The sequence below is a fragment of the Mustelus asterias genome, chromosome 13 (genome assembly GCF_964213995.1).
Source record: "Mustelus asterias chromosome 13, sMusAst1.hap1.1, whole genome shotgun sequence".
NCBI lineage: Eukaryota > Metazoa > Chordata > Chondrichthyes > Carcharhiniformes > Triakidae > Mustelus > Mustelus asterias.
Genome location: NC_135813.1, coordinates 2011005 through 2037977, shown reverse-complemented (window position 1 = coordinate 2037977; position 26973 = coordinate 2011005).

Sequence of the window (26973 nt, the reverse complement as noted above, 5' to 3'; positions counted from 1 at the left end):
AGGTGGGGTTGGGAGGTGGGGTTGGGTTGGGTTGGGAGGTGGGGTTGGGAGGTTGGGTTGGGTTGGGAGGTGGGGTTGGGAGGTTGGGTTGGGTGGGTTGGGGTGGTTGGGTTGGGGTGGGTGGGTGGGGGGTGGGGTTGGGTTGGGAGGTTGGGTTGGGGGTTGGGAGGTGGGTTGGGTTGGGTGGGTGGGTGGGAGGTTGGGTTGGGGTGGGAGGTTGGGTTGGGTTGGGGTGGGTGGGTGGGTGGGAGGTTGGGTTGGGTGGGTGGGTGGGAGGTGGGGTTGGGGGGTGGGTTGGGTTGGGTGGGGTTGGGTTGGGAGGTTGGGTTGGGAGGTTGGGTTGGGAGGTTGGGAGGTTGGGTTGGGGGTTGGGAGGTGTATGCTTGTGATGTTTCACTACGTAAATAAATGTAAGGCTGGGTAAAGCCCCGGCATCACCAATCACCGGCCAGCTTCTGCTGAGAGACCAATCCTGAATGAAAATTGTAATTATGAGAAAGGATTAGGCCGTCTGGGGACTTCTGTCCCAGAAAGCGAATCTGAGGGATGACCTGCCGGAGAACTTTCACATGATATAAACGGTCCAGTAGAGAAGAAAATGTTTCCAACTGCAGATCAAACCAGAACCAGGGCCAATCAAAATAACACAGTCACTAATAAACCCAATCAGGAGTTCCGGAGAAACCTCTTTACTCAGAGAGCAGGATGAATGTGGGACTCGCTCCCACGGGGAGTGGGGAGAATGTGGGACTCACTCCAATAGGAAGTGGGGAGAATGTGGGAGTCTCTCCCACAGGGAGTGGGGAGAATGTGGGACTCGCTACCACGGGGAGTGGGGAGAATGTGGAACTCACTCCCATAGGGAATGGGGAGAATGTGGGACTCACTCCCACAGGGAGTCACGGAATGTGGGCTCACTCCCACAGGGAGTGGAGAGAATGTGGGACTCGTTCCCACAGGGAGTGGGGAGAATGTGGAACTCGCTCCCATAGGGAATGGGGAGAATGTGGGACTCACTCCCACAGGGAGTGGGGAGAATGTGGGATTTGCTCCCACAGGGAGTGGGGAGAATGTGGGACTCACTCCCATAGTGAGTGGGGAGAATGTGGAACTCACTCCCACAGGGAGTCACGGAATGTGGGGCTCACTCCCACGGGGAGTTGGGAGAATGTGGGACTCGCTCCCACGGGGAGTTGGGAGAATGTGGGACTCGCTCCCACAGGGAGTGGGGAGAATGTGGGACTCGCTCCCACGGGGAGTTGGGAGAATGTGGGACTCGCTCCCACAGGGAGTGGGGAGAATGTGGGACACGCTGCCACAGGGAATGGTCGAGATGAATAGTAATGATACATTTCAGTGGGAAGCTGGATAAATTCATGAGGGGGAAAAGAATAAAGGGATAGAGTGGTAAGAAGCGGGGGTGAGAGGAGGCCCATTCAAGGTATAAAGAACAGCATGGATCAGATGGGCTGAATGGCCTGTTTGTGTGCTGTAAATTCCTGTGTTTCAGAAAGGTAAGCTTGTTTTGAAAGCAAAGTTCCTGTTTGAGCAAACTGAGCTCCCCAGAACCTAGGAGGCTCCTTCAATGCTACCTGTCTACTGCCCCAGTAAATCAGGGAGATAACCACACAGTCACAGTCAGTGAGAGGCTTCTCCTGGCTCGTCCTCCCAGGTTCCTGCGTTCCTGGTGATTGTGGGCAGCTTATAACACACCTCCTCTTCAAACACCCTGTCTGGCCTTGAAAGGATTCCATTTGGAACCAGAATCTTGCATCTTTCCCGTTGTAGTTTGACTGTGTTTTCTGAACCCAGGTTGCCCTGTCCGAGCTGGTTGGAGCGTCGGTGCGAATGGACTTGGATTAATAAGAAAAAATAATAACATCTGCCTTATTTCTAATTCTGTTTAAAGCCAAGTCTTTAACTTTCTCATTCTTACCGATACACTCTGGTTGACGTGGTGAATTCATTATTGAATCACACAGCACAGGAGGCCATTCAGCCCATCACATCCTGTACTGCCTCCTTGAAAGGACTATCCAATGAACCCCACTCTGTTTCCCCACTGCAGTTGAGGGCGGGATGTTGTATAACAGGAACACGGCAGGTGGCAGAGTGATGAATGTGCCAGGAACATGTCGCTGGGTGCAATAATTACAGAATAAAATATATATTCAGAAATTTAACATTCAGATTTTAGAAGTTATCTACTGGATGTCAGACGCTGACAAGCTTGTTATCGAGTTCATTCAGGATTCTGGGGGATGGATTGACTCTCATCAGTAGAATTCTTTTCCCTGCGTTCCTTGCCGCTGTGAGCACAGATACAGAAATAGATTGTAAATCTTCGAGTTGCTTCATTAGAGGAAGCGAATCGCAGCAAAGTGACGGGATGTCATTGTGCCAGGGATCTGCCTCTGAGAGAGAGAGAGAGTGAGGCTGGGCTGAGAGAGAGAGGCTGGGCTGAGAGAGAGAGGCTGGGCTGAGAGAGAGAATCTGGGCTGAGAGAGTGAGGCTGGGCTGAGAGAGAGAGGCTGGGCTGAGAGAGTGAGGCTGGGCTGAGAGAGTGAGGCTGGGCTGAGAGAGAGAGGCTGGGCTGAGAGAGAGAGAGGCTGGGCTGAGAGAGAGAATCTGGGCTGAGAGACTGAGGCTGGGCTGAGAGAGTGAGGCTGGGCTGAGAGAGAGAATCTGGGCTGAGAGAGTGAGGCTGGGCTGAGAGAGTGAGGCTGGGCTGAGAGAGTGAGGCTGGGCTGAGAGAGTGAGGCTGGGCTGAGAGAGAGAGAGGCTGGGCTGAGAGAGAGAATCTGGGCTGAGAGACTGAGGCTGGGCTGAGAGAGTGAGGCTGGGCTGAGAGAGAGAATCTGGGCTGAGAGAGTGAGGCTGGACTCAGACTGATCAGCAACAAACCTCATCATCGCCGTATTCCGGATCCGGCTGTCCATTCATCCAATCCATCACTGCACGGAACACTCACCAACACCTGGGTGGGGTAAACATGTCCGACCCACTCCTCCCAACCCCCCCGGACCCCGGCCCGGCCAGGTCCTCACCCCACCCCACCCTCCCCTCTCCCTCCCCCCCCGCAGAGTCCTGGGATATTCAGCCTCACCCTTGGGTTTACAAGTGACCTTCCCACTCTGGCTGCTTCTACCTCCCAGAACAGTTCAATCCCCAAAACCTGCCTGGGTTAAAACTGGAGACATGACAGCAACCCAGAGAGAGGGAGAGAGTGGGGGAGAGAGGGAGAGAGAGAGGGAGGGAGAGACGGGGGGGGGGGGGAGAGTGAGTAAGGGGGGGTAGAGAGAGGGAGAGGGAGAGAGAGAGGGAGAGGGAGGGAGTGGGGGGGAGAGTGAGTAAGGGGGGGAGAGTGAGTAAGGGGGGGGAGAGAGAGAGGGAGAGGGAGGGAGAGAAAGAGGGAGAGAGAGAGGGAGAGGGAGGGAGAGAGAGGGGGAGAGAGTGAGTAAGGGGGAGAGAGAGGGAGAGAGAGGGAGAGAGAGGGAGAGAGAGAGAGGGAGGGAGAGAGAGAGGGAGAGGGAGGGAGAGGGAGGGAGAGAAAGAGGGAGAGAGGGAGGGAGAGAGGGGGAGAGAGTGAGTAAGGGGGAGAGAGAAAGAGAGGGAGAGAGGGAGAGGGAGGGGGAGAGAGGGAGAGTGTGGGGGAGAGAGGGAGAGAGAGAGAGGGAGGGAGAGAGAGAGGGAGGGAGGGAGAGAGAGAGGGAGAGAGGGAGAGAGAGAGGGAGAGAGTGGGGGAGAGAGAGGGAGAGGGAGAGGGAGAGAGAGAGAGAGGGAGAGAGGGGGAGAGAGTGAGTAAGGGGGAGGGAGAGAGAGAGGGAGAGAGAGAGTGAAGGAGAGACAGGGAGAGAGAGTGAGGGAGAGAGTGCAAGGGAGAGAAAGTGAGGGCAGAGGGTGAGGGGTGGGGAATTATGTACTGGATACTCAGCGCTGTCCCAGCCTGGTTTGGGTTAAGTTTATGCTCCTGTAAGTCTCTGCACAAAATAATTAATCACTTAAGGGACAACATGGCCTCAAATATTTATGACGATATTAAATTAAACATGGAATGAAACTGCTGCAGAAAGCAGAGCTTCCGGACTGTTCTGCAGCTGCACACCGCTAAATATAAAAGCTGCCACACACAGGAGCTGCTGACGCGGATCTGTGACCCTCTCAGAGAGACAGGCTGCTCCAGAGGGGGCAGGATTCAGTGTCAGAAATTCCATCTGAGAGTAACAGGGGTAAGGATCCAGCAAGCAGCTGGAGAGGAAGGTCAGGACACTGCCAACGTCAACGGCAAGCAGGAGCTGGCTGCCTCTGCCTTGCTGCAACACCTTCAATTCTCCAACTCCCTGCTCCAACCTGTCCCACTTCACCTACTGTAGAGCTGCCTCTAATCACCGGCCAAGCCTTCCGCCAACACCCTCCAGCCGCATCTGTGTCTGTCTGTGTCACCCCAAACTTTCATTTTCAACCTCAATTTGCAGTTGGATTCTTCAATTCCACGGTCACCTCTCTGAGAAAATGAACAAAGAAAATTACAGCACAGGAACAGGTCCTTCGGCCCTCCAAGCCTGCACCGACCATGCTGCCCGACTGAACTAAAAACCTCTATCTTTCCGGGGACCTCTATTCCCATCCTATTCATGTATTTGTCAAGACGTCCCTTAAAAGTCACTATCGTATCCGCTTCCACTACCTCCCCCGGCAGCGAGTTCCAGACACCCACCACCCTCTGTGTAAAAAATCTGCCTCGTACATCTCCTTTAAACCTTGCCCCTCGCACCTTAAACCTGTGCCCCCTAGTAATTGACTCTTCCACCCTGGGAGAAAGTTTCAGACTATGACTTTGACAATGCTCCATGCATTGTGGGTTAGGAACACCAGGAGATGAATCTGTTACTCTGCAAAGAGAGGGGGCCATTTAAACACTCCAATCATTCTGCCATTCAGTTAGATTAAGGGTGGTCTATATCTTAACCCATCCGCCTGCCTTGCTCCTGTAAGCCTCACTCCCTTACTTAACAAAAATCTACCAACTTCAGTTTGGAAATTTCTAATGACCCCCCGCCCAGCTGATTTTTGGTGGAGACAGTTCTAGATTTCCACCCCCTCTGTGTGAGGAAAAACTTCCTGACATCACTCCCGAATGGCTTGGCTCAAATGTTAACGTTTTTGTCCCTCATTGTGAGCTCCCCCACCAGAGGAAATAATTTCTCTATCCCATATTCCTTAGGAAATCCTGAGTCTAAATGGGGTAAAGGGTCAGGAGGATCTGCGGGGGGGGGGGGGTTACAGATAGACAAATCCCAAAATATAGCCACACAGATTGATAAGGTGAGAAACAAGCAAACACTGGGATTCATTTCCAGGGGGATTTTCAGTGAATTATCCAGCATTGGTTTTCAACCTCTCAACCTTCCTGAAGGGAAGCGTGACTGGATTTTGATTCCAGACTCTGGGACCCACGTGAGCCAATATGTTTTCTCTCTGTACTCTCAACCCTGCTTTTCTCTGTCCATCTTGTTACTGTCCGAATGTGGAGGTGCTGTTGTGAAACTTCTCCTGCATTTTGAATCTGTGCAAATAAACTAACCCTTCGAGTTCATCCTGTCTCCAGTTTGCTGTGGGGTTACTAATAGGAACTGTGATTACACAAAAAGTGAGGAGTTGGGAAATACATCATTGCTTAGAAAGAGGAAAACAAATCAAAGACCTTTTCTGTTTACAGGAGGGGGTGTGTGAAGAAATTGGTGCTGTTCCAGTTAACACCCCTTCTGTTTTAACAACCTTCCCTGCTCCAAGGAAAACAACCCCAGCTTCCCCAGTCTCTCCACAGAACCAAAGGCCCTGCTCCCGTTCCGGTAAATCTCCTTTGAAACCTCGGGCGGGTGTGCCGGTAAAATTCCAGCCAGTATTTCAGTCAGCACCTCAGCGGGGTTTGTAACCGGATGGCAATAATACTTCAGAAAACGGGGCCACAGCATGAAGTGAAGTCCCGCCTGCAATGTGACAACTCGTTTACATTTGTCGATTCTCTGTTTGGCTGCAGATGAACCAAGGGGAAGATTCACAAAATCGTAAACAAGATGGAGAGATCGTCACTTCCAACACGGCAGAGAGCAAAGGAAGTCCCTGCCAAAGGAGGTCCTTGCAAAACTCTGCTGCCCATGTCCAAACTCACACCAAGTCCCATGTTGGTCGGGAGAATGTCGAGAGGCAATATAAAAGAGAGAGTCTAACTGTAAGCAGCAGAAGGAGTTGGTGCATTTATCATTGTAGGTGGCAGGACAGGTTGAGAGCGTGGCTCATAAATATATTAATATAACACAAAGCACAAGAACAAGGAGGTTATGTTGAACTTGTATAAAACTCCGGTTCAGTCCCAGCTGGAATATTGTGTCCAGCTCTGGACGCCACACTTTTGGAAAGGTGTGAAGGCTTTAGAGAGAGTGCAGAAAAGATTCACAGGAATGGTTCCAGCGATGAGGAACTTCAGTTAGTGGGTTAATCAGAAGAGTTTGATTCCCGGCCTCGGGTCACTGTCTGTGCGGAGTTTGCACATTCTCCCCGTGTCTGCGTGGGTTTTCTCTGGGTGCTCCGGTTTCCTCCCACAGTCCAAAGATGTGGATTGACCATGAAAAATTTCTCCTTAGTGTTCCAAGATGCGTAGGTTAAGGAGAATAGCCAATGTAAATGCGTGGGATTACAGGGATATGGCCTGGGGATAGGGATGTTCTGTTGAAGAATTGGTGCAAACTCAATGGGCTGAATGGCCTCCTTTTGCACTGTCGGGATTCTCTGATTCCAAGTTGGGACTGTTTTGCTTGGAGGGATAGTTGGGGGGAGATCTGACTGAGGTTCAAAATCAGGAGGGGTCTGGCCTGAGATAGAGAGAAACTATTCCCATTGATGGAAGGATAGAGAATGAGTGGACACAGATTTAAAACAAGTGAAGTAAAGTTTATTTATTAGTCACAAGTAGGCTTACATTAACACTGCAATGAAGTTACTGTGAAAATCCCCTAGTCGTCACACTCCGGCACCTGTTCGGGTACACTGAGGGAGAATTTAGCATGGCCAATGCACCTAACCAGCACGTCTTTCGGACTGTGGAAGGAAACTGGCGCACCCGGAGGAAACCCACACAGACATGGGGAGAATGTGCAGACTCCGCACAGACAGTGACCCAAGCCCATTGTGTGTGGTTAGCACTGCTGCTTCACAGCTCCAGGGACCTGGGTTCGATTCCCGGCTTGGGTCACTGTCTGTGTGGAGTTTGCACATTCTCCTCGTGTCTGCGTGGGTTTCCTCCGGGTGCTCCGGTTTCCTCCCACGGTCCAAAGATGTGCGGGTTAGGTTGATTGGCCATGCTAAAATTGCCCCTTAGTGTCCTGAGATGCGTAGCTTAGAGGGATTAGTGGGTAAAATATGTAGGGATATGGGGGTAGGGCCTGGGTGGGATTGTGGTCGGTGCAGACTTGATGGGCCGAATGGCCTCTTTCTGTACTGTAGGGATTCTATTCTATTCTAAGCCGGGAATCGAACCCGGGTCCCTGGCGCTGTGAGGCAGCAGTGCTAACCACTGTGCCACCATGCCGCCAATTGGCAAGAGAATCAGTGGCTACATGAGGAAAACATCTGGAATGCTGGGTGAGAGAGATTCAATCGAGGTTCTCCAGAGGGAATTGGATTATTATCTGAAAAGGAAGGGGGAGAAGGCGGGGGAATGGCATTCGGTAAATTGCTCATTCTGAGAGCTAGCCCACACACAATGGGCTGAGTGGCCTCTTTCTGTGGTGTTAACTGTGATGCGATTCAGTGAAGCCACGGGTTGGTGCCTATTTCTGACACTGGCTATTTTTATTCCAGATCCTCAGGAGGGCCAGGTGTGCTGGGAAGCTCAGGGCGAGGGGCTTGCTGAGGCTTCGTTACTCTTGACCCAGCATCTTAACTCAAGCCCTGAAAATGAGAAGCCGGATCTGCTCAGATGGAAACCATTCGGTGTTGGAACTGCGACAGAAATGAATCAGAGAGCAGAAGGGATGCGAGAGGCACCTCATTAAATATTGAACACAAGTTGCTGTTTGAACAGATCTGAGTTCAGTGCCTGAGTATCTAAGATTCTCTTTGAGTACAAAGCCCCAGTGACAGTACAAAGACACCTTCACTGGGCTGCCTGCAGTACACATCTGTCCCCCTTTGTGGCAGCTGGGTGTGGACTTACCCCCTCTGGAGTCAGGTCACTGTCCTCAGGGGGATGAGTCACTCTCTTCCCAGATGTTTTTCACCTCATTGAAACCAAACTCACAGAGAAAGAGAAAAATAAATTTAAAAAGAGAAAATAACACAAACCAGAAACGTAAAGCTGATCATTAGACCCAGGATTTTCAGTGAACGGCAGCGAGAATTACACTTCGACAGCACCATCCACAAGCACAGAACAGCTCACATCTCCTCACAGACAATGGAATAGATCCGAAGCTCCATCGCGATTGTAATGTCAGAACCACATCAGTCCATTTGTGCACAGCAAGATCCCACTTAGAGATCTGTGACAATGAACAGATAATCTGTTGTTCCAAGTTGGTTGAGGGATAGACACCGGGCTGTGGTATCAGAGACAGAATCCCACTGCTCCTGCAAAATATTGACAGGGGATTTCTACCCCAGATGGTAAATGCGGCACTAATTTAACTTATCTGTAAGACAGTACTTAAAACAATGCAGCACCCCCTCAGTACTGACCCTCTGACAGTGCGGCACTCCCTCAGTACTGACCCTCTGACAGTGCGGCACTCCCTCAGTACTGACCCTCTGACAGTGCGGCACTCCCTCAGCACTGACCCACTGACAGTGCGGCACTCCCTCAGCACTGACCCACTGACAGTGCGGCACTCCCTCAGCACTGACCCTCTGACAGTGCAGCACTCCCTCAGTACTGACCCTCTGATAACAGATGGTGAAAGCACCGGATGATTAGGTGGGCAGGATACTGGGAAAATGGATTTCTTCTGGGGAAGTGTGGAGAATCGATTGGTGAAGGTCATACAGGTCATGAAGTCGATGTGAAATGGGAGAACGGTGTGCAAAAAATGTCAAAAAAACTGGATATGAATATCCACAGATCCCTGACGTTGGAGGGTTGGTAGATAATGTGGTTCGGGAGGTTTAGGGAAATGCTTTTCTTTATTAGCCAGTGTCTGGTGGATAGAAGCCGGGTATAATGGTGGAATTGTATCAAAGATTGTTTAGACTATCGCTGCTCTATGGTGTGTAGTTCTGTTCACATCACAGGAAGGATATCATTGTGCTGGAGAGGTTACAGAACAGATGTTGCAAGGAGGTCAGAGAGTTTGGGTTGTTTTCTTTGGGAGAGAGAAGACTGAGACGAGTTTTCATTGAGGTGTGTAAAATTATGAGGGGCCCAGATGGAGTGAATAGGAAGGACCTATTTCTCAGCAGAGGTTCAATATCCCGGGGACGTGGATTTAAAGTCATTAACAGAAGGATTAGGGAGGAGTTGAGGAGACTTTGTTTCCCCCACATTGTACTGGGGCCTGGAACTCTGTCTGAAAGGCTGGTGGACACAGAAACCCTCAAAACATTTAAATAGCATTTGGATAAGTGCTTGAAATGCCATAGGCAAGAGAGCTACGGACTGAGAACTGGGATAGAACAAAGAACCGTACAGCACAGGACCAGGCCCTTCGGCCCTCCAAGCCTGCGCCGATCATGTTGTCTTATCTAAACGAACCGCCTGTATCCCTCTATTCCCCGTCTGTCCCTGTGTCTATCCAGATAAGTCTTAAATGTCACTAACGTGTCTGCCTCAACCACCTCACTTGGCAGCGCATTCCAGGCCCCCACCACCCTCTGTGTAAAAAACTTCCCCCCGCACATCTCCACTGAACCTTTCCCCCCTTATCTTGAACTTGTGCCCCCTGTAATTGTCATTTCTGCCCCTGGGAAAAAGCTTCCAACTGTTCGCCCTATCCACACCCCTCATAATTTTATAAACTTCTATCAGGTCGCCCCCTCAGCCTCCGTCTTTCCAGGGAGAACAATCCCAGTTTATTCAATCTCTTCATAGCTAAGACCCTCCATACCCGGCAACATCCTGGTAAACTTTTTCTGCACTCTCTCCAAAGCCTCCACGTCCTTCTGGTAGTGCGGTGACCAGAATTGAACACAGTATTCCAAATGTGGCCTAACCAACGTTTTATATCACTGTAACATAATTTGCCAATTTTCACACTGGATGCCCCGTCCGATGAAGGCGAGCGTGCCGTACGCTTCCTTCACCTTTTCCACCTGTGCTGCCACTCTTAAGGATCTAAAAGGGATGTGGGATTAGGTTGGGTTGCTCTCTTGGACAGCAGGGACGCCATGGGCCGAATGGCTTCCTCTGTGTTGTGAAGCTTCTGTATCTCAGGAGTGGGATTTGAACCCGTGACCTCCACACTGAGAGGTGAGAGGTTCACGCACTGAGCCACAGGATGCGAAACCCCTTCCATCTCTCACACAAATCACAGAAACACAGAGTGAAATCGAGAGAGTGTTTCTGGATGAAAATCTGTTTCTCATTGGAAAACCGGCAGTCATCCTTCAAGTGTTGGAACACTCGATCTAATCCGGGTTTAGTGTCTGAGTGAAAACTCCTTCACTCCCTTCTTACAGTTTATTACATCGATATCTGAGCTTTAATCCTCTTCCATCTCACGCCCAGCTCAATGTGTCCTCCACATTGTCCGACAATATAATGATGCTGTCACTTCAGCACCTCTCTGTCTCTTTCTGTCGCTCAATCTCTTTCTCCCTCTGTCTCTCCCTCCCTCTGCTTTCCTCCCCTCTCCCTCCGTCTCCCTGCACCTCTGCCCAGCTGTCTCTCTCTTTCCGCACCCCTGCATATTTCTCTGCCCTTCCATCTCTGTCAGTCTGTGTTACGACCCCTGCATCAAGAGAGAGACTTTCCCACTTTCTAAGGGGGCTCCGGCTGTTCCTGCTTTTCTGATCATTAATATTCAGCACGAGGCCGGGTGGAATACTTTTAAAATTTTACGCTTTCCTTACTGGAACAGACTGCATTGTGATGCCAATTCTAAACTCCGTGACCAGATGGGAATGAAAGAAGTGAATGGTCCGAGATTCAGAGCAAACCGACATCTCAGCCGTGTCATTCACTCGGATTAATGAATGGGAAAGCTTTGTAAAGCTGTGAGGTTCAGGATTGCAGTGGTTTTCTCCCTGTGGATGTGGGTGACGGGGCAGTGGCAGTGCCAAGGGAGGGATCCATGTGGGACAGGGTCCATAGAACCAGCACTAACCCCCACTCTGGTACAAGGACAAGACCAGGTGACACTCTGGGCATGAAGACTGGGGTGTCCAGAGCAGAATACTAACTAGGCACGTTCCTCAGCTCAAAGATGGTGTCTCACTGTCAACTGTAATCTCATTTTAGCAAGAGAGAATTGCCCTTAACCAATGGCTTCGTGTTAACCAGGAGACTGTAAATCACAGACAGCAGCTAATTCCATCAATCACTCCTCCCCCCCTGCCTTAAAACCCTTATGTGGAGATGCCGGCGTTGGACTGGGGTAAGCACAGTAAGAAGTCTCACAACACCAGGTTAAAGTCCAACAGGTTTATTTGGTAGCAAATGCCATAAGCTTTCGGAGCAATGCTCCTTTGTCAGATGGAGTGGTCTCTGTTGTCTCTCCAGAGACCACTCCATCTGACAAAGGAGCATTGCTCCGAAAGCTTATGGTATTTGCTACCAAATAAACCTGTTGGACTTTAACCTGGTGTTGTGAGACTTCTTACTGTTAAAACCCTTACCCAGTGCTGTACAAAGACCAATACAGCACAGGAACAGGCCCTTCGGCCCTCCGAGCCTGCACCGAAACGTGGTTTTGGTCCCTCTGTTCACCTGTTTGTGTCTATGAAGATACACCTTCAATGTTGCTAATGTGCCTGTTTCCAGCACCCCCAGTGACACCCAGCACCCTCTATGTGAAAAACTCTCCCTGCACATCACCCCTAAACATTTCCCTTCTAACCTTGAACCTTGTAGTCGACCGGTCCACCCTGGGAAAAAGCCTCTGACTATCCACCCTATCCATGCCTGTCATAATTTTGTAGACTTTAATGGGATACAAGTCAACACACACTGACTCTCACTGGGGTACGGGTCCCACACACACTGACTCTCACTGGGGTACGGGTTCCACACACACTGACTCTCGCTGGGGTACGGGTTCCACTCACACTGACTCTCACTGGGGTACGGGTCCCACGCACACTGACTCTCACTGGGGTATGGGTCCCACACACACTGACTCTCACTGGGGTACGGGTTCCACACACACTGACTCTCACTGGGGTACGGGTCCCACACACACTGACTCTCACTGGGGTACGGGTCCCACACACACTGACTCTCACTGGGGTACGGGTCCCACACACACTGACTCTCACTGGGGTATGGGTCCCACACACACTGACTCTCACTGGGGTACGGGTTCCACACACACTGACTCTCACTGGGGTACGGGTCCCACACACACTGACTCTCACTGGGGTACGGGTCCCACACACACTGACTCTCACTGGGGTACGGGTTCCACACACACTGACTCTCACTGGGGTACGGGTCCCACACACACTGACTCTCACTGGGGTACGGGTCCCACACACACTGACTCTCACTGGGGTATGGGTTCCACACACACTGCGTTAGGTTAAGGGGCAGAGGGGGTACATTTGAAGTTTTGTATTGCTGCAACCTCTAATATAATGTTTCTGACAGATAACCACACCCACAAGCCTCTGAATATTTTCAGTGGAGTGAAGTGTGAGAGAATTTGCAGAGAAGTTATCAATAGCAGCGCAGTGGGAAGAAATTGGAATCGTGTTACAACAAACTGCAGCACATTTATATTTCTGGGTTATTTTTAGCACTTGCCTCACATGGTTGACTCCCTGGGGAATTGTCCCAGCTGCGCGCAGAGCTGCGATACTCAACACCATTCATTCACAACTAGTCAAACCATCTGCTGTGCCCACAGAGTCAATGGCACATCACAGCCTGACTTACACACCCTGTTACTGACCCCAAATCAACAAATAAACACATCTCATCTCGGTCACCAGCCAGAGCAGGAATGACGAGGGCAGCATTTAGAGAGGGGAATGAGAGGTTTTAAAATGTGTTCTTTCCTGCGAGGTGGGTGTCGCTGGCTGGACCATTCCTAATTGCCCCTTGAACTGAGGTGTCTCGTTCAGCCATTTCAGAGGGCAATTCGCATCGCTGTGGGTCTGTATCATTGGAGCAGAGAAGGCTGAGGGGTGACATGGTCACGGTGTACAGAATTCTGAGGGGTGAAAGTCAGTGTGTGGGGCCCGTACTCCTTTAGCGGAGAGTTCAAAAACCAGGGGACGTGAAATCAGGATAAGTGGCAGTAAGTGCAGAGGGAGGGTCTGGAATTCACTGCCCGAGTTGGTGATGGGGGCAGAGACACTAAACTCTTTTAACAAGTACCTGGATCTGCACCTTAAGTGTTGTAAGATACAGGGCTATGGGCAGGGTGCAGGAAGGTGGGGTTAGAACGGGCACCTGGGTGACCCTGGGTTGGCATGGACAAGATGGGCCGAATGGTCTCCTTCTGTGCTGTACCTTTTCTGTGGTTCTCTATAGGCCAGGCCAGGTAAGGATGGCAGATTTCCTTTCCTAAAGGGCATCAGTGAACCAGATGGGTTTTTTAACAACAATGGTCACTGTTGCTGAGCCTAGTTTTCATTTCCACATTTATTATCAAATTCCAATCCCTGGCGGGACATTGAGGGGTTTGAACCCTCTCTCCACATGATAACCTGGGCCTTTGGATTACTCGGCTGGTGGCATTAACACAACAGCACCATCTCCTGCAGGCTCTGTAATCTGTGTCTAACAGTGAGCCAGGTCTCCCCACATCTTCCACCCAGCCACAAACACAATGAGAGTGTTTACAGCAACATAACACATCCAAACACACAACCAAAGCCTGTGTAGAAGGTGACTGTATGTTTCTGTTCCTTTGTATAACTGGCAGGTATGTGACATGCAGCTATATAAGATTGAGTGTGTAAGAAGCAGGTATGTAATGGGTATGTAATGGGAGATGTGTAATGATCAGTTGTGCAACAGCCAGATGTATATTGGCCAGATGTGCAAAGGGCAAATGTGTAAAAGGCAGGTGTGTAACAGGCAGGTGTATAATGGCCAGGTATGTAATTGCAGATGTGTAAATACAGGTGTGTAAGAGGCAGGTATATAATGGGCTGGTGTGTAATGGGCTGGTGTGTAATGGGCTGGTGTGTAATGGGCTGGTGTGTAATGGGCTGGTGTGTAATGGGCAGGTGTGTAACAGGCAGGTGTGTAATTTGCAAGTATGTAAAGGACAGGTGTGTAAAAGGCTGGAGTGTAATGGACAGGTGTGTAATGGGTAGATGTGTAAAGGGCTGGTGCGTTACAGGCATGTCTGAAAAGGGCAGATGTGTAACGGACAAGTGTGTAAAATGCAGGTGTGTAACAGGCATGAGCGTAATGGCCAGATATGCAATGTGTAAATGCAGGTGTGTAAGAGGCAAGTGTGTAATGGCCAATTTTGTTACAGACAGGTGACTAACAGGCAGGTGTGTAAAAGGCTGGTGTGTAACAGGCTGGTGTGTAACAGGCTGGTGTGTAACAGGTGGATGTGTAACAGGCAGGTGTGTAAAAGGTTGGTGTGTAATGGACAGGTGTGTAAGGGGCTGTTGTCTAACAGTCAGATGTGTAACATGCAGATGTGTAATAGGTAGGTGTGTAATGGGCAGGTGTGTAAAGGGCTGGTGTGTAAAGGGCACATGTTGCAATGGGCATGTGTGTAAGAGGCTGGTGTGTAATAGGCAGGTGTATAAGGGGTTCATGTGTAACAGGTGGGTGTGTAACAGACTGGTGTGTAATAGGTGAGTGTGTAACAGGTGAATGTGTAACAGGCCGGTGAGTAACAGACTGGTGTGTAACAGGCTGGTGTGTAACAGATGGGTGTGTAACAGGCAGGTGTGTAACAGGCAGGTGAGTAACAGGTGGATGAGTAATAGGCAGGTGTGTAACAGGTGGGTGTGTAACAGGTGGACGTGTAACAGGTGAGTGTGTAACAGGCTAGCGTGTAACAGGCAGGTGTGTAAATGGCGGGTGTGTAACAGGCGGGTGAGTAACAGGCAGGCGTGTAACAGGCTGGTGTGCAACAGGCAGGTGTGTAACAGGCGAATGTGTAACTGGCGAGTGTGTAACTGGTGGGTGTGTAATAGGCTGGTGTGTAACAGGCGAGTGTGTAACTGGCGAGTGTGTAACTGGTGGGTGTGTAATAGGCTGGTGTGTAACAGGCGGGTGTGTAACAGGCGAGTATGTAACTGGTGGGTGTGTAATAGGCTGGTGTGTAACAGGCGAGTGTGTAACTGGCGAGTGTGTAATAGGCTGGTGTGTAACAGGCGGGTGTGTAACAGGCGAGTGTGTAACTGGTGGGTGTGTAATAGGCTGGTGTGTAACAGGCGGGTGTGTAACAGGCGAGTGTGTAACTGGCGAGTGTGTAACTGGTGGGTGTGTAATAGGCTGGTGTGTAACAGGCGAGTGTGTAACTGGCGAGTGTGTAACAGGCGGGTGAGTAACAGGCAGGTGTGTAACAGGCGAGTGTGTAACAGGCGAGTATGTAACTGGTGGGTGTGTAATAGGCTGGTGTGTAACAGGCGAGTGTGTAATTGGCGAGTGTGTAACTGGTGGGTGTGTAATAGGCGGGTGTGTAACAGGCAGGTGTGTAACTGGCGAGTGTGTAATAGGCTGGTGTGTAACAGGCGGGTGTGTAACAGGCGAGTGTGTAACTGGTGGGTGTGTAATAGGCGGGTGTGTAACAGGCAGGTGTGTAACAGGCGGGTGAGTGATCCGAGAATCTGCTCTGTCACAGCGAGAGGTTGTGACCTGTATAAACACAAACTCCTGGAAACGACTGAGGACAAATCCGAGAACAACGTTTACAATCAAAGCTCCGTCAATTTATTGAAACTCTCAAATGAATTCAGGAGATCCATCAGTGAGATTGAATCTGGAAAGAGCCAGGAGGGCAGCAGCAAGAATGATGTGGAGTTTAAATTCACTCTATCACAGCTGCGATTGCTATTTCTGCAGCTCTGCTAGTTTTTATTAAATTCTGTCAGCTCCTTGCCCCAGTTAATTTCAGAACATCAATTTAACCGCAGCCACAACAAAGTGAATTGCCAGGGAGAGGCCTCCGCTATTGATCCAATGGTGATTGCTTTTCTGTCGAGCAGAATCCTGGCCGCCTCTGCTCACAGCTCCCAGAGAAAACACTACAGGCTTGGAACCAACCCAACGCACGCCTACCACACCACACGCACTGGGTACACTGGCAACACTGGGTACACTGGCAACACTGGGTATACTGGCAACACCGGGTACACTGGCAACACTGTGTACACTGGCAACACTGGGTATATTGGCAACACCGGGTACACTGGCAACACTGGATATACTGGCAACACCGGGTATACTGGCAACACCGGGTACACTGGCAACACTGGATATACTGGCAACACCGTGTACACTGGCAACACTGGGTATACTGGCAACACTGGGTACACTGGCAACACTGGGTACACTGGCAACACTGGGTACACTGGCAACACTGGGTACACTGGCAACATTGGCTACACTGGGTAAACTGGGGAATACTGGGGAACATTGGGTACACTGGCAACACTGGGTACACTGGAGAACACTGGGGCACCAGGAACACTGGGTACACTGGAAAACACTGGGTACACTGGAAAACACTGGGTACACTGGGGAGCAATGGAAAACACTGGGTACACTGGGGAACACTGGGTACACTGGGGAACACTGGGGAACATTGGGTACACTGGCAACACTGGGTACACTGGAGAACACTGGGGCACCGGGAACACTGGGTACACCGGAAAACACTGGGTGCACTGGAAAACACTGGGTACACTGGGGAACAATGGAAAACACTGGGGAACATAGGGTACACTGGGGAACACTGGGGAACACTGGGTACACTGGGAAACACTGGGGAACTGGGGAACATTGGGTACACTGGGGAACACTGGGTACACTGGGGAACACTGGGTACACTGGGGAACAATGGACCTACTACCTTCCGTGGGAGTTCACCTACGTTATCCTGATGGCAGTTTACATCTGAAGATCGCGCTGGACGAAATATACACCACTACGAATAGCCTTGAGACAAAACATCCCGAGGCCTTGTTCATCGTGGCCGGGGACTTCAATCAGACCAAGCTCAAGAGCGGAATACCAAGTTACCACCAACACGTCTCCTGTTCCACCAGAGGCCCAAACATCCTAGACCACAAATATCAAACATGCCTCCCGCTCTATCGCCCGCCCACACTTTGGTAAATCAGACCACAAGGCTGTGCTCCTGCTCCCGGCTTACAAGCAAAAACTGAGGCGGGAGAATCCATCAAAGAAAGTCGTGCAATGTTGGTCTGAGGAATCGGATGATCTCCTACGGGGCTGCTTGGAGTCAGTGGACTGGTCAGTATTTAAAAACTCTGCGACCAGCCTGAACGAGTACGCCACTACAGTAACTGACTTCATTAGTCAGTATGTGGAAGACTGTGTGTCAAAGAAGCAAATCCGTGTGTTTCCCAACTGGAAACCAAGGATGAACGGGGATATCCACTGCTTGCTGAAGTCCAGGTCTGAGGCGTTCAAATCAGGCGACACTGACCTATACAAGAAAGCCAGATATAATCTAGGAAGATCCATCAAAGATGCCAAAAGACAGAACCGGATCAAGCTAGAGTCCCAGGCTAGCCACACCGACCCCCGCCGACTATGGCAAGGTCTGCAAGACATAACAGGCTACAAGATGAAGACATGTAAATTCGCCGGCTCCAACGCACCCCTCCCTGATGAGCTCAATGCATTCTACGCCCGTTTTGAGCAAGAGGTCAGCGAGAGCATGCCCTCCACCCTGGAAGCCCTGGATGAACCTGGATCTGGGGTCACCATTACAGATGTCAGAGCAGCTTTCTCAAAGGTCAACCCACGGAAAGCGACTGGTCCGGATGGGGTACCCGGACGAGCACTCAGATCCTGCGCGGATCAGCTGGCGGGGGTTTCGCAGACATCTTCAACCTCTCTTTACAACAATCTGAGGTCCCTATCTGCTTCAAGAAGACAACCATCACCCTGGTACCGAAGAAAAACTAAGCAGCGTGCCTTAATGACTATCGGCCGGTGGCTCTGACATCCATCATTATGAAGTGCTTCGAAAGGCTAGTCATGGCACAAATCAATTCCACCCTCCCGGACTACCTGGATCCACTACAGTTTGCCTACCGCTGCAACAGGTCCACAGCAGACACCATCTTCCTGGCCCTGCGCTCAACCCTGGAACACCTAGATAACAAGAACATCTGTGTCAGACTCCTATTTATTGTCTACAGCTCAGCCTTCAACACTATAATTCCCACAAAACACATCTCCAAACTCCGTGTCCTGGGCCTTGGCACCTCCCTCTGTGACTGGATCCTGAACTTCCTAACTCACAGACCACAATCAGTAAGGATAGGCAACAACACCTCCTCCACGATCATCCTCAACACCAGTGCCCCACAATGCTCTGTTCTCAGCCCCCTGCTATACTCCTTATACACCTATGACTGTGCGGCCAAATTCCCCTCCAATTCGATTTTCAAGTTTGCTGACGACACCACCGTAGTGGGTCAGATCTCAAACAATGATGAGACAGAGTACAGGAATGAGATAGAGAATCTGGTGAACTGGTGCAGCAACAATAATCTCTCCCTCAATGTCAACAAAACAAAGGAGATTGTCATCGACTTCAGGAAGCGTAAAGGAGAACATGCCTCTGTCTACATCAACGGGGACGAAGTAGAAAGGGTCGAGAGCTTCACGTTTTTAAGTATCCAGATCACCAACAACCTGTCCTGGTCCCCCCCACGCCGACACTATAGTTAAGCAAGCCCACCAACCCCTCTACTTTCTCAGAAGACTAAGGAAGTTGGCATGTCAGCTTTACAGATGCACCATAGAAAGCATTCTTTCTGGTTGTATCACAGCTTGGTATGGCTCCTGCTCTGCCCAAGACCGCAAGGAACTACAAAAGGTCGTGAACGCAGCCCAATCCATCACGCAAACCAGCCTCCCATCCATTGACTCTGTCTACACTTCCCACTGCCTCGGAAAAGCAATCAGCATAATTAAGGACCCCACGCACCCCGGACATTCTCTCTTCCACCTTCTTCCGTCAGGAAAAAGATACAAAAGTCTGAGGTCACGTCCCAACTGACTCGAGAACAGCTTCTTCCCTGTTGCCATCAGACTTTTGAATGGACTTACCTTGCATTAAGTTGATCTTTCTCTACACCCTAGCTATGACTGTAACACGACATTCTGCACTCTCTTGTTTCCCTCTCTATGAACGGTATGCTTTGTCTGTATAGCGCGCAAGAAACAATACTTTTCACTGTGTGTTAATCATGTGACAATAATAAATCAAATCAAGATCACTGGAGACCAATGGATGCACGGGGGTAAACTGGGTGCACCGCCGAACACTGTGATGATGCTATTGTATCCTCACACTTCCTCAGTCTCTCTCCTGATCTTCCTCAGTCTGGGTGTCAATAGCAAGGCTGTTATTTATTACCCATCACTAATTGCCCCTTGAGAAGGTGGTGATGAGGCATCTTCCTGTCTCATGGCTACTGGGTTTCTCAGCACTCAGGGGCCAGGACAGAGTGCCATTCAGCACGCCAGCCTGCTAGGGCATCAGAGCCCAGGAAGGGCCGACAGACCCAGCTCAGATTGCAGTATTGGGGAGTGACTCCCCCGAGAGCAGGCCTCAGGCGGTATTTCTGGGGGAAACCATGACTCTGAAGCAACGCCTGACCCGTACCCCAGTGAGAGTCAGTGTGTGTGGGACCCGTACCCCAGTGAGAGTCAGTGTGTGTGGGACCCGTACCCCAGTGAGAGTCAGTGTGTGTGGGACCCGTACCCCAGTGAGAGTCAGTGTGTGTGGGACCCGTACCCCAGTGAGAGTCAGTGTGTGTGGGACCCGTACCCCAGTGAGAGTCAGTGTGTGTGGAACCCGTACCCCAGTGAGAGAAAGTGTGTGTGGGACCCGTACCCCAGTGAGAGTCAGTGTGTGTGGGACCCGTAACCCAGTGAGAGTCAGTGTATGTGGGACCCGTACCCCAGTGAGAGTCAGTGTGTGTGGGACCCGTACCCCAGTGAGAGTCAGTGTGTGTGGGACCCGTACCCCAGTGAGAGTCAGTGTGTGTGGAACCCGTACCCCAGTGAGAGTCAGTGTGTGTGGGACCCGTACCCCAGTGAGAGTCAGTGTGTGTGGAACCCGTACCCCAGTGAGAGAAAGTGTGTGTGGGACCCGTACCCCAGTGAGAGTCAGTGTGTGTGGGACCCGTAACCCAGTGAGAGTCAGTGTATGTGGGACCCGTACCCCAGTGAGAGTCAGTGTGTGTGGGACCCGTAACCCAGTGAGAGTCAGTGTATGTGGGATCCATACCCCAGTGAGAGTCAGTGTGTGTGGGATCCATACCCCAGTGAGAGTCAGTGTGTGTGGAACCCGTACCCCAGTGAGAGTCAGTGTGTGTGGAACCCGTACCCCAGTGAGAGTCAGTGTGTGTGGGACCCGTACCCCAGTGAGAGTCAGTGTGTATGGGACCTGTACCACAGTGAGAGTCAGTGTGTGTGGGACCCGTACCCCAGTGAGAGTCAGTGTGTGTGGGACCCAGACCCCAGTGAGAGTCAGTGTGTGTGGGACCCGTACCCCAGTGAGAGTCAGTGTGTGTGGGACCCGTACCCCAGTGAGAGTCAGTGTGTGTGGGACCCGTACCCCAGTGAGAGTCAGTGTGTGTGGAACCCGTACCCCAGTGAGAGTCAGTGTGTGTGGGACCTGTACCACAGTGAGAGTCAGTGTGTTTGGGACCCGTACCCCAGTGAGAGTCAGTGTGTGTGGGACCCGTACCCCAGTGAGAGTCAGTGTGTGTGGGACCCGTACCCCAGTGAGAGTCAGTGTGTGTGGGACCCGTACCCCAGTGAGAGTCAGTGTGTGTGGAACCCGTACCCCAGAGAGAGTCAGTGTGTGTGGAACCCGTACCCCAGTGAGAGTCAGTGTGTGTGGAACCCGTACCCCAGTGAGAGTCAGTGTGTGTGGAACCCATACCCCAGTGAGAGTCAGTGTGTGTGGAACCCGTAACCCAGTGAGAGTCAGTGTGTATGGAACCCGTACCCCAGTGAGAGTCAGTGTGTGTGTGGGTCCCGTACCCCAGTGAGAGTCAGTGTGTGTGGAACCCGCACCCCAGTGAGAGTCAGTGTGTGTGGGACCCGTACCCCAGTGAGAGTCAGTGTGTGTGGGACCTGTACCCCAGTGAGAGTCAGTGTGTGTGGAACCCGTACCCCAGTGAGAGTCAGTGTGTGTGGGACCCGTACCCCAGTGAGAGTCAGTGTGTGTGGGACCCGTACCCCAGTGAGAGTCAGTGTGTGTGGGACCCGTACCCCAGTGAGAGTCAGTGTGTGTGGGACCCGTACCCCAGTGAGAGTCAATGTGTGTGGGACCCGTACCCCAGTGAGAGTCAGTGTGTGTGCAACCCATACCCCAGTGAGAGTCAGTGTGTGTGGAACCCGTACCCCAGTGAGAGTCAGTGTGTGTGGGACCCGTAACCCAGTGAGAGTCAGTGTGTGTGGGACCCGTACCCCAGTGAGAGTCAGTGTGTGTGGGATCCATACCCCAGTGAGAGTCAGTGTGTGTGGAACCCGTACCCCAGTGAGAGTCAGTGTGTGTGGAACCCGTACCCCAGTGAGAGTCAGTGTGTGTGGGACCCGTACCCCAGTGAGAGTCAGTGTGTCTGGGACCTGTACCACAGTGAGAGTCAGTGTGTGTGGGACCCGTACCCCAGTGAGAGTCAGTGTGTGTGGGACCCGTACCCCAGTGAGAGTCAGTGTGTGTGGGACCCGTACCCCAGTGAGAGTCAGTGTGTGTGGGACCCATACCCCAGTGAGAGTCAGTGTGTGTGGGACCCGTACCCCAGTGAGAGTCAGTGTGTGTGGAACCCGTACCCCAGTGAGAGTCAGTGTGTGTGGGACCCAGACCCCAGTGAGAGTCAGTGTGTGTGGGACCCGTACCCCAGTGAGAGTCAGTGTGTGTGGGACCCGTACCCCAGTGAGAGTCAGTGTGTGTGGGACCCGTACCCCAGTGAGAGTCAATGTGTGTGGGACCCGTACCCCAGTGAGAGTCAGTGTGTGTGGAACCCATACCCCAGTGAGAGTCAGTGTGTGTGGAACCCGTAACCCAGTGAGAGTCAGTGTGTATGGAACCCGTACCCCAGTGAGAGTCAGTGTGTGTGTGGGTCCCGTACCCCAGTGAGAGTCAGTGTGTGTGGAACCCGTACCCCAGTGAGAGTCAGTGTGTGTGGAACCCGCACCCCAGTGAGAGTCAGTGTGTGTGGGACCCGTACCCCAGTGAGAGTCAGTGTGTGTGGGACCCGTACCCCAGTGAGAGTCAGTGTGTGTGGAACCCGTACCCCAGTGAGAGTCAGTGTGTGTGGGACCCGTACCCCAGTGAGAGTCAGTGTGTGTGGGACCCGTACCCCAGTGAGAGTCAGTGTGTGTGGGACCCGTACCCCAGTGAGAGTCAGTGTGTGTGGGACCCGTACCCCAGTGAGAGTCAATGTGTGTGGGACCCGTACCCCAGTGAGAGTCAGTGTGTGTGGAACCCATACTCCAGTGAGAGTCAGTGTGTGTGGAACCCGTACCCCAGAGAGAGTCAGTGTGTGTGGAACCCGTACCCCAGTGAGAGTCAGTGTGTGTGGGACCCGTACCCCAGTGAGAGTCAGTGTGTGCGGAACCCGTACCCTAGTGAGAGTCAGTGTGTGTGGAACCCGTACCCCAGTGAGAGTCAGTGTGTGTGGAACCCATACCCCAGTGAGAGTCAGTGTGTGTGGAACCCGTACCCCAGTGAGAGTCAGTGTGTGTGGGACCCGTACCCCAGTGAGAGTCAGTGTGTGTGGAACCCGTACCCCAGTGAGAGTCAGTGTGTGTGGAACCCGTACCCCAGTGAGAGTCAGTGTGTGTGGAACCCGTAACCCAGTGAGAGTCAGTGTGTATGGAACCCGTACCCCAGTGAGAGTCAGTGTGTGTGTGGGTCCCGTACCCCAGTGAGAGTCAGTGTGTGTGGAACCCGCACCCCAGTGAGAGTCAGTGTGTGTGGGACCCGTACCCCAGTGAGAGTCAATGTGTGTGGGACCCGTACCCCAGTGAGAGTCAGTTTGTGTGGAACCCGTACCCCAGTGAGAGTCAGTGTGTGTGGGACCCGTACCCCAGTGAGAGTCAGTGTGTGTGGAAGCCGTACCCCAGTGAGAGTCCTTCGAGATCTTTTGGGTTGATTTATGAGGCAGTTGCAATGAAACGAAAGGTGGGTTTGGGTGGAGTCTGGCACTGATGGTTTCTTGAGGCAATGTTGAGGGTGTTTCAAGAACTTCACTTTCTGTCTCACACTGTAAACTATCCAGAATGACAGAGTCTGAAGGTCATGATGTGGAGATGCCGGCGTTGGACTGGGGTAAACACAGTATGAAGTTTAACAACACCAGGTTAAAGTCCAACAGGTTTATTTGGTACCAAAAGCCACACAAGCTTTCGGAGCTCCAAGCCCCTTCTTGGGCTCCGAAAGCTTGTGTGGCTTTTGCTACCAAATAAACCTGTTGGACTTTAACCTGGTGTTGTTAAACTTCTTACAGAGTCTGAAGGAGCAGCTCTGTTTTGGGGTTCCTGTGGTTTTGGGGGTTTCTGTGTTTTGAGGTTTCTGTGTTTTGGCGTTTCTGTGTTTTAGGGTTTTCTGTGTTTTGGGGTGTCTGTGTTTTGGGGTTCTGTGTTTTGGGGGTGTCTGTGTTTTGGGGTTTCTCTGTTTTGGGGTTCTGTGTTTTGGGGTTTCTGTGTTTTGGGGTTTCTGTGTTTTGGGGTTTCTGTGTTTTGGGGGTGTCTGTGTTTTGGGGTTTCTGTGTTTTGGGGGTGTCTGTGTTTTGGGGTTTTCTGTGTTTTGGGGTTTCTGTGTTTTGGGGTTTCTGTGTTTTGGGGGTGTCTGTGTTTTGGGGTTTTCTGTGTTTTGGGGGTTTCTGTGTTTTGGGGTTTCTGTGTTTTGGGGGTGAGCTGGTTTCCAGGGTTATATTTCTGTAAAGCTGTGAGATTTTCGGGGAGGAACAAGTTTTAGTCTCAGACAGAATTCAGACTGAGCGATCGACAGCTCAAATGTGGCAGAAAAAAGAACAGTGCAATCCAACAACCAATCCCAATGGATCAAACCCATTCCCATTGACTCCCATTGGACACAATCCCACTGTATCAAATTCCTTCCTATTCACTCCCATTGTCCACGATCCCAATGTCTGAATATTTTGCTGTATTTTGTTTCCACACAATTACCAGAAGTTATTCTATATTCCTCATGAGAATGTTCAGTTTTTGAGTCTATTTGACTGAGTGTCGAGGGATCTTTCTCTCCACGTCATTGCTGCTGCTTGGATTGAATGAGGTTGATATTTGATAATTGCTATCACAGTTATGTAGCTCTGTCCTCTGCCACCTCCCTCGCTCACTGACTGGTGCTACAGTCTGCCTACAGACTCCAGCCTGTTGTAGAGGTTTCCAATCAGATCCCCCGGTTTACCGGGTTTGATGTGCCTATGTCGAGAGGGTGTGCTGCAAGGTAGTTTTGGGAAGTAGGGGTCAGTCAGTCTGTGTGGAGTTGCGAAACTATCTGAAGAGGCTCAACCTCAGAATCTTCCCCAACAACCTCAACAAAACACAAAAATAATCTGATTTTGGCTTTTAACTGGAAAATGAGGGCGGTCTATTTGTGTCTCTGCCTCCTTGTGTGTTGAGAGCTGGATAATGTTTGCTGCAGTGTTGATTCAGTGTGACATCCTAGCCTGGCATCAGGAATTACTGCACATCACTTTAGATTTACAAGGAAGATACCAGAACTGAGAGGTTGTAGCTTATCAGGAAAGAGTGAGCAGGCTGCGATTCTTTAGAAGAATGAGGAATCTAATCTTTAACATTCCGAAGGGGTAGATGTGGAGAAGGTGGGTGGCCAGGACGAGAGGGTATAAACTGGGCAAATATATTAGGGAGTAAGCAATGAGGGATTGAGTTACCGAGAGAATAGGTACAAACCCTTCCAGTCTGTAATCACAATGTTTGTGTTTAAGGCGTCTGTGTTTGCTTACCCTCAGAGTGAGTTTTCTCAATTTAAAATAAGTTCCAGAAGCAGACTTTTGCTGATTTAAAAAATAATGAAGATTATTTCGGATCAAACAGCTGCCCTGGAGGTTTAAAATTCAACTTCCCAATCACTCGCCTAACTCACACTGACACAGACACAAAAGTTAAGTGCAGGCAGACTTATAAAGAATTGAATTTATACCATAGTGGGAGTGAATGGGAAGGGGTTTGATCCATTGGGATTGTGTCCAATGGGAGTGAATGGGAAGGGGTTTGATCCATTGGGATTGTGTCCAATGGGAGTGAATGGGAAGGGGTTTGATCCATTGGGATGTGTCCAATGGGAGTGAATGGGAAGGGGTTTGATCCATTGGGTTGTGTCCAATGGGAGTGAATGGGAAGGGGTTTGATCCATTGGGTTGTGTCCAATGGGAGTGAATGGGAAGGGGTTTGATCCATTGGGTTGTGTCCAATGGGAGTGAATGGGAAGGGGTTTGATCCATTGGGTTGTGTCCAATGGGAGTGAATGGGAAGGGGTTTGATCCATTGGGTTGTGTCCAATGGAAGTGAATGGGAAGGGGTTTGATCCATTGGGTTGTGTCCAATGGGAGTGAATGGGAAGGGGTTTGATCCATTGGGGTTGTGTCCAATGGGAGTGAATGGGAAGGGGTTTGATCCATTGGGTTGTGTCCAATGGAAGTGAATGGGAAGGGGTTTGATCCATTGGGTTGTGTCCAATGGGAGTGAATGGGAAGGGGTTTGATCCATTGGGGTTGTGTCCAATGGGAGTGAATGGGAAGGGGTTTGATCCATTGGGTTGTGTCCAATGGGAGTGAATGGCGTTGTGAAATCTCCTTGACTGAATTGCTGCTTCAGTTGTAGTGAAGGTGTTTTGGAAACATTGATTTTTGTGAAGCTTTGATGCCTCTTGTTGCTGAATAACTGGTTCTCAGGGGACTGGATGCTGGAGCTGGCTGCATTAGAAGCCTCTCAGCTATGATTGTTGAGCTGTTTGTGACGTTTGTTGGTGTTGTAGATGTTTCCCTCACATTCAGATTTGCCTTGTTCTGGATAAATCACATGCCAGAGTCTGAGAGTTAGTTTCAGTCACTTGGCTGTGGGGTTTAAACCTTTGGACCGCAGAGCGCCACGATACAACCACAACTGACCACACTCATTCCTTCTTACCTGGGTCCCGACCTGAGTTCAGATATTGTCTTTTGTCCCATCTGACCCTGCAGTGCCTGGTTGCTGCTACATCCTGAAGCAATGAGATGTTTAACCTTTCACAGGGAGCTGTGACGTTCCCTCATCGGCCACAGAATCCAATAATGTCCACAGTTTAAATACCTACAGCCACCTGTTAAGTTATAGAATCATAGAATCCTACTGTACAGAAGGAGGCCATTCAGCCCATCGAGTCTGGGCTGAGCACAATCCCACCCAGACCCTATCCCTGTAACCCCACTTATCTACCTGACAAATCCCCCTGACACTAAGGGGCAATTTATCATGGCCAACCCACCTAGCCTGCACATCTTTCGGACTGTGGGAGGAAACCGGAACACCCGGAGGAAGCTCACGCAGATACGGGGAGAACATGACAGACAGTGACCTGAGGCTGGAATCGAACCCGG